Raw genomic sequence first — 9,063 nt, forward strand, 5'->3', positions numbered from 1 at the left:
CCCTGAGAGCTCATGGGGTCCGACGTCAATGTTGCGGACACCCAGAGCCTCTCCTACCCAAGAGTACACCACTGTGCCGCCAACCCCGGCGGGTCTGCCCTGCTGGTGGGATAGGTCATGCACAGCGATGGTGATGGAGGATTTTGGGACATTGGCTGAAAGCTGAAAATAATGATTCTGTGAGAATCACTATGTCAGGCTGACGTTTGACTATTCTGTGGGACAGCTCTATCAATTTTGGCACAAGTCCCCAGATGCTGGTGAAGAGGAATTTGCAGTGTTGACTGGGCTGTGTGTGACGAGGACGATGCTGGAAGCTCCATCCGGTTTTATCCTTATTGTTTTCGTGGCAGTTTCTTACAACTGAGTGGCATGTTAGTCCATTTCAGACGGCTACTAAAAGTGAGCCACATTGCTGTGGAGACCAACGTTTGGTCCCCCAATGTAAAGGAGACGCATTCAGAGCGGCGAATACGGGACACTAAATTTAATAAAGTAAATGCTAATCACTAAGGAACTGCAGACATGTACCATGCACATTATACTACCAGGGGCCGTGTACAAGCCGGCACTCATACTGCGGAACCGTTAACAGGCACCATGTACATTAAACCACCAGGGGGCAGTCAATCGCATTTACTTGTACTGCAGAACTGCTAACCTCCTAGTTGGAACCGTGAGCAGTGAGGAGAACACAAAGAGTCTGCAAAGGGATATCGATAGACTAAGTGAGTGGGTAGGTAAGGTGGCAGATGGAGTAATGTAGGGAAATGAGAGTTTATTCACTTTGGTATGAAGACTAGAGAAGCAGAATATTTTTTAAATTGTGAGGAACTTTCAAATGTTGTTGCTCAGTGAGATTTGGGACTCCGCGTGAAAGGAGCAGTGAAAGCTAGCATTCAGGTACAGCAAGCAATAAGGAAGGCAAATGGCGTGCTGGCCTTTATTGCAAGGGGGTTGGAATATAAGAATAAGGGCGTCTTGCTACAATTGTGCAGGGCCTTGGTGAGGCCACACCTGGAGAATTGTGCACAGTTTGGTTCTCCATATCTAAGGAAGGATATATTTGCCTTGGAGGCAGTGCAACGAAGGTTCACTGGATTGATTCCTGGGATGAGAGGGTTGTCCTTTGATGAGAGATTGTGTAGAATGGGCCTATACTCTCTGGAGTTTAGAAGAATTAAAGGGATCTCATTGAAACATACAAGATTCTGAAGGGGAATGACAGCTTAGATGCTGAGAGGTCGTTTCTCTTGGCTGGAGTGTCTTTAAATAGGTGACATATTCTCAGGATAAGGGCGAGGCCACTAAGACTGTGATTCGGAGGATATTCATCAATCTGAGGGTTTTGAATCTTAGGAATTCTCTGCACCAGAGGCCTGTGGATGCTGATTCATTGAGTATATTCAAGGCTGAGATAGATAGATTTTTGGACTCTAGAGTAACCTAGGAGTATGGAAATTGGGCGGAAAAGTGGCATCGAGATCGATGATCAGCCATGATCCTAGGGAGTCGTGTGAAGGGCCCAATATCCACTCCTGCTCTTATTTCTTATGTTCTTATAACCTGTTACATCTCTAACTTTTTCCCATTTTGATGAAAGTTCATCGACCAGAAACGTTAATTTTTTATCATTAGCCACGGATGTTGCCTGATCTGCTGAGTATTTCCAGCATTTTCAGCTTATTATTTCAGATTGCTAGAATCCACAATATTTAGCTTTCTTATTTGACCAAATTATCAGCAATTGCTAGTGTGCGCCCTTGGAGGTTGCATGCTCATGATGCAAATTTGCAGGTCAGCAATACAAGTAACGGCAAGTGTGATCGAACATGCAGGTCTAGGGTACACGGTGCATGTTCACAGGACTGCATTATAAGTAACGGCAATAGTGTACCCCCTGCTGGTCTTATGCGCATGGTGCACGTTAGCCGGTCTGCAGTATATGCAATGGCAGCATGCGCCTCCTGCTGGTGGAACGTGCACGGTGCATGTTAGCAGTTCTGCGTTATAAGTAACGGCAAGAGTGCGCCTCCTGCTGGTCTAGAGTGCACAGTGCATGTTAACAAGACTGCATTATAAGTAACAGTGAGTGTGCGCCCTCTGCTGGTCTAATAAACACGGTGCACGTAAACCGTTCTGCAGTAAAATTAACGGCGAGTGTGCGCCCTCTGCTGGACTAAGGATCACGCTGCATGTTAGCAGGTCTGCAGTATAAGTAACGGCAAGAGTGCGCCCCCTGCTGGCCTAAGGTGCGCGGTGCATGTTAGCAGGTCTGCTGTATAATTAATAGCAAGTTTGTGACCCCTGCTGGTTTAAGATGCACGGTGCACGTTAGTCGGTCTGCAGCATATGTGCGAATGCGAGAGCGCCCTCTGGCTGTTCATTGCAGAAAGTGTGATGCCATCAATCGTTAACGTGCTAGTGTTTGATATTTATTTTTTATCAAATGTTTATGAAGATATTAAGTTCCTGACACTGAAATAATTCAACTCAGAGGGAAAAAAGGAGCAATTCTTAAAGCAGATAATTTATTCTATGGGCGGAATGAATGTCTAAGTGGGTTACCGAGTGATGGTGAAAACATTATTAACTTTTCTGCCATTCAGCAGAATTGTTATGAACTTTGAGGCTTTTCTCAATTTATAGACTGTATTTTAAGGGGTACAGTAAAAATGCTCAGTGTTTATGACACCGGGGTTCTGTGTGAGGAGCTGGTGAGTTTAACAGGGTCAGCACTGAATGCTGGAAGTTCTCTGACAGTCTCTGTCTCTCTGAATGCTGCGGGTGGTGTGGGCGGCGCAGCGTTGATTGACAGCTGAAGGCTGTTTCTGGTTCATTAAATGTAGAATGTTCCTTCCAAATGTTTTTTGATTGACAGCTGCAAACGACTTATTTGTCTCAGGTCACATTAAGTGAATCATTCTTTGATCATTCCGTGTCTGCTTTAAAGCTGTTTGCTGTCAGTCACGGAACATTCTGAATCTGCTTGACATGGGTTTACTGTCATTCTCGATCATTCTCTGTCTTCTTACAATGGGTTAGCTCTCAGTCCCGGATCATCCCGTGCCTGTTGAAAATTGGTGTGCTGTGAGTCACGGAACACAACCATATAATAAAGAGGAGCAGGAGTAGGTGATACGCTCCGTGCAGCCTGCACCGCCATTCAATACGATCATGGCTGAACTTATACATCAATGCCACTTTCCCGCACTACCCCCTGTCCCATGCTTCCCTTAGTGCCCTAAAATCTATCGATGTCAGTCTTGAATATACTCATTGACTGAACATTCTCAGCCCTCTGGGTTAGATAATTCTAACCATTCAAATCCCTCTGGGTGAAGAAATTTCTCCCCATCTCAGTCCCAAATGGCCGACCCCTTATCCTGAGACTCTGCCCCCTAGTTCTTGACTCTCCAATCAGGGCAAACAGCAGCTCAGCATCAACGCTGTCAAGCCCTTTAAGAATTATACACGTTTCAATGAGATCATCTCTCATTCTTCTAAACTCCAGTAAAAATAGGCACATTCTATTCATTTTCTCCTCATTTGGCAGCCCTCCCTTCCCAGAAATCAATCTAGTGAACATTCATTCCACCCCCTCCAAGGCAATTATATCCTTCCTTCGGTAAGGTTAACAAAAAGTGTACATAGTACTCCAGATGTGTTCTCAAAAAAGCCCTAAATAATTGCAGCATTACATCCTTACTCTCATACTGCAACCCCCTTGTTCTAAAGGCTAAAATCCCCTTTACGTTCCTAATTGCTTGCTGTAGCTGAATGTTACCGCCCTGTGATTCTTGCAGAAGGACATCCAAATACCTCTGAATCTGAAAACTCACTACTTTCTCACCATTATATAAAATCTTCTGTGTTTCCATTCTTCCTAGCAAAGTGGATAATTTCACACTTCCCCACATTATACTTCATCTGACAACTTCTTGCTCACTCACTTAACCAGTCTATATTCCTTTGCAGCCTATTGCGTTCTCCTCACAGCATCCTTGCCCACTTGACTTTGTACCATCAGCAAACTTGGATATATTAGACACGGCCCCTCATCTACTAAATTGATATAGATTGTAAATGGCTGAGGGTCAAGCACTGATCTTTCAGCACTCCACAAGTTGCAACCTGCCATTCCGAAAATCACCCATTTATTCCTGCTCTCTGCATTCTGTCCGTTAACCAATCCTCAATCCACGCTAATATATTACCCCCCAATCCAATGAGCACTAATCTTCTGTAACAACCTATAGTGTGGCACCTTATTGAACTCCTTCTGAAAATCCAAATACACTACATCCACTGGTTCCCCCTTGTCTACCCTAATAGTTACACCCTCAAAAAATTCTGATTCCTTTGTGAAACACGATTTCACTTTCACAAAACATTATTGTCTCCATCTAATATTTTCTGATTTTCCAAGTGCCCTCCCACCACGTCCTTAATAATGGATTCCAGCATTTTCCCTACTAATGATGTCAGGCTAACTGGCCTAAAGGGGAGAAAGCAGGCACAGGGTACTTAAATTGGATGATCAGCCTTGATCTCATTGAATGGCGGAGCAGGCTCGAGGGGCCGAATGACCTGCTCCTGCTCCTATCTTCTATGCTTCTATGTTTCTGTGTTCTCTTTTTTCTCTCTCCCTCCTTTCCTGAACAGCGGGGTCACATTTGCTACCTTCCAGTCCACGGGGACCGTTCTAGAATCTAGTGGATTCAGGAGGATCAAACCAAATGCACGCACTCTCTGCAGCCACCTGTTATAAAACCAAAGGATGTAGGCCATCAAGTCCCGGGTTTTTGTCTGCTTTCTGTCACATTAATTTCTCCAGGACTTTTACTTTACTAATATTAATTACTTTAAGTTCCTCGATCTAATTCGACACTTGGTTCCACATAATTTGAGGTATGTTCTTTGTGTCGTCTACTGCAATGACAGATACAATATGGTTTGTTGTGTGTGTACCTTTAAGGGAATAACTGGTCTTAGACTGCAGTACCGGCAGTGACCACCCCTGTATAAATGGCCCTAGCAGGCTTCCATAGTTTCAGTTTCAAGCTGCCTCTTGTTCAGTAAAGTACCTTTTAAACTGTTCTCCCGAAGTCCGTGTATTATTGAGGCGCGCACTTTAAAGTGGCGACGAGTAAGTTCGAACTCACCTGCAGTGTGGCATCATCTCACGGGGATCTCGCCTCAAAGGAAGGTCCTGGAAGGTCGTAGTCTGAGCAATGGGTGTCGACCGAGGGCAACCGCCCAAAAAATCCATCGGTGTTTGGAGAATTGCGGGAGAGACTGTCGTTCCAGCGAATCGTGCTGGTAGCAGGTTACATGCTGACCCTTCCGGACTGCGGCGGGCTCAAGCTCGATCGAGCGGCTCTACAAATCGGGCCGCGCAGCATCGCCGGGAAAAGAAAACAAGAGAGAGAGGGTGGAGCGCGCAGGGCGCAGTCGGTGCTCGAGAACAGGACAGCGGAGAGAAACTAAACGGGGGGGAAGGAAAGCAAGATGCACCGAAGCTACGGGTCGCTGTCATTACCCCGAAGAACCCTAGGAGCAGCATGGCAGTAAGGGGAAGAAACAAAAGCGCGGGAGGCGCCATTTGATCCCGTTGGGGAAGAAGCAAAAGCGCGGGAGGCGCCATTTTATTCCATTGGGGAAGAAGCAAAAGCGTGGGAGGCGCCATTTTAAATCGCCCAAGATGCCGAAAAGTGGCAGTATCACTGCTTTCGACAACAAGGTAGAAGACTGGACCACGTATGGTGAAAGAATTGAAGTGTACTGCAAGGCAAATGAGGTGGCTGGAGGTGGCTGATGGAAAGAAGGCGTCGGTATTATTAAATCTGATGGGTGCGAGTATGTACGGCCTATTGGGGAGAAAAGTTTTGAGGAGATTGTTCATATCTTACAGGAACATCTAAGCCCGACACCACTGCTGATAGCAGAAAGATTCAAGTTCCATAAAAGAAACCAGCACAAAGATGAGAGCAATTCTGACTATCTTACAGAACTACGCAAGTTATCAAAGCACTGCCAGTTCAGAGCAGGACTGGCAGACACCTTACGGGATAAGTTTGTCTGCAGGCTCCAGAGTGATTGAACCCAGAAACGACTACTTTCAAAAAAGGACCTGACGCTAGAACAGGCTTTTAGCGTGGCAGTATCCTACGAAGCAGCAGCACGGGGAGCGACAGAAATACAACAGAAACCACAAGAATACAGCGCTAACGAAATGGCGTATGAAGCTGAAAAGTGCTATCGCTGCGGCAGAACAACCCATGAGCAGAAGGACTGCTGGTTTAAAGACAAAATATGCAGGCAATGCGGGAAAATGGGACATATAGCAAGAGTCTGCAAGTTGGGAAAGAAGACCAACACGACAAGAACTATTAAGGAACAGTACAGGAAAGTAAAGAAACTGACAGATAGTAGTTCAGAAGATCAGGAGAGTGATAAGGACTCCAGGAGCAGGCGACTAAGTTGTTTAAAGTTACACAACGTGATCGCAAAAGAAGATCACCGAACCATTTGGGTCACTCTCATGATAGCAGGGTCCCTAGTGAAGATGGAATTGGACACAGGATCACCCCTAACTGTCATGAATCGACGAGACTATGAGCGGCTATTCTCACACATACCCTTAAAGGACACGTCCATTGTATTGAAGACATACACGGGGCAAAAGGTCTACCCCAGAGGAAAAATAAGGGTGCCAGTTGAATATAACGGAAAGGAAACACAGAAACTATACATGTATATACTACGAGATGGAGGACCACCATTATTGGGACGTGAATGGATCCGAAGACTACAATTGGATTGACAATCCATTCTGGCACTAACTGTGACTGACACAAAAGATGATGACGTCGCACCTGGACGTCTGTCACAAATTCTAACAAGGACTTGGGACTCTAAAAGGAGTAAAGGCAACCATAAAGATTGAGGATAACGCAACCCCAACATTTTTCAAGGCCAGACTGGTGCCATACTCGATACGCCCAGCTGTGGAAGCTGAACTGGAGAGTCTGGAGCATGCGGGGGTGCTGTCTAAGGTGGACTGGAGTGAGTGGGCCACACCCATCGTTCCTGTAATGAAGAAAGCATTGAGCAGCACGCCTGGGGAGCCAAGGAAGGTTCGCATCTGTGGAGACTTCAAGGTGACTGTGAACCCAGTCCTGCACACAGTACAGTATGCGCTTCCACGGATAGAAGATATTTTCGCCTCACAATCTGGAGGGAAACGTTTTACAAAGATTGACCTGGCTCAAGCGTATCTACAAATGGAGGTGGAAGAAGCATCTAGGAAATACCTCATGATAAAAACTCACAAAGCCCTTTACCAGTACAATCGACTGGTATTTGGGGTAGCATCAGCCCCGGCTATGTGCCAGAGGGCAATGGAACAAGTCCTGCAAGGGATCTCGGGGACCCAGTGTTATTTGGACGACATCCTGGTTACTGGCGAAAATGACAATGAACACCTTGCCAACCATGAGCAGGTGCTCACGAGATTGCAGGAATATGGGCTACGAGCCAACCGTCCCAAATGCGAGTTCTTCAGGAGACAAATCTCGTATTGTGGCCAAATGATTGATGAGCAAGGGTTGCATAAGTCGCCGGGCAAGATTGAGGCTGCAGTCAAGGCTCCAGCACCAGAAAATGTGTCGCAACTGAGGTCGTTCCTCGGGTTGGTGAACTACTACCATAAGTTCTTGCCGAATTTATCTACAATTCTGCACCCACTGAACGCCCTCCTTCAAACTGGTGTAACATGGAAATGGAGTGACGGATTTAAGCGTGCCTTTCAGGAATGTAAATGCCAAATCACTTCAAAAGAATATTGGCCCACTACAACCCAACACTACCGATTCGGTTGGCATGTGATGCGTCACCATACGGCATTGGAGCGGTGCTGTCACACAAATTCCGTGACAGTTAAGAGAGGCCAATAGCCTTTGCATCGCGCTCGCTAACCTCAGCAGAGCGTAACTACGCCAAGATTGACAGGGAGTCCCTCAGCCTGGTGTGGGGGGTGAAGAAGTTCAATCACTATCTGCACGGGCAGCGATTCACCCTACTGACTGATCATCAACACCTGGTCTCAATTTTTAACCCAAAGAAGGGCGTTCCGGTGATGACGGCGCAACGGCTGTAAAGATGGTCACTTTTTCTAGGGGCACATCAGTATGACATAGAGTACAAAGGTACGAAACAACATGGGAACGCTGATGGGCTGTCACGCCTACCGTTGCCTACGGCGGAAGAAGCACCTGCAGTGGACCCAGTGGAGATATTCCATGCGACCATAGCCGAATGTTTACCTGTTACAAACGCAAGTATTGAGAAGGAAACCCGAAATGACCCAAAACTCTCTCGGGTCTATGATTTGACGGTGAAGGGTTGGCCAGCATATGGCGACTCACTGTTGCCAGCATTCTCGCCAAGGAGGGAACAGCTGTCAGTGTGCCGGGGAACCTTGATGTGTGGATCCCGAGTGGTAATTCCACCCAAGTTGAGAGATAGATTACTCAATTAGCTTCATGAGGGTCATCTGGGAGGGGTAAAAATGAAGAGCCTAGCCAGGGCGTTTGTGTGGTGGCCGGGAATCGATAAAGAAATCGAGGATATGACCAAGAGATGCACAGGATGCCAGAAGGTCCAAAACGCTCCACCACAGGCCCCGCTACATCCATGGGAGTGGCCCTCATCTCCATGGCAACGGGTACACATTGATTTCGCTGGTCCATATATGGACTCAATATTTCTAATCGCTGTGAACGCACATTCGAAATGGCCAGAGGTCATTATAATGTCCTCCACCACCACGGAGAAAACTATTGCAGTCCTAAGGACCATCTTCACCAGGAATGGGTTGCCAGAACAGATCTGTTCCGACAATGCCCCACAGTTTGAGTCTGAGGATTTCCGGAGGTTCCTGAAGAATAATGGGGTGAAACATTACACATCTGCCCCATATCATCCAGCCACAAATGGATTGGCTGAGAGGTTTGTTCAGACCTTTAAAAAGGCCATAAAGGCAATGTATAATGACGACAT

The sequence above is a fragment of the Somniosus microcephalus genome, unplaced genomic scaffold (genome assembly GCF_052327205.1).
Source record: "Somniosus microcephalus isolate GS21.2 unplaced genomic scaffold, FLI_Smic_1.0 unresolved_chr8, whole genome shotgun sequence".
NCBI classification, from domain to species: domain Eukaryota; kingdom Metazoa; phylum Chordata; class Chondrichthyes; order Squaliformes; family Somniosidae; genus Somniosus; species Somniosus microcephalus.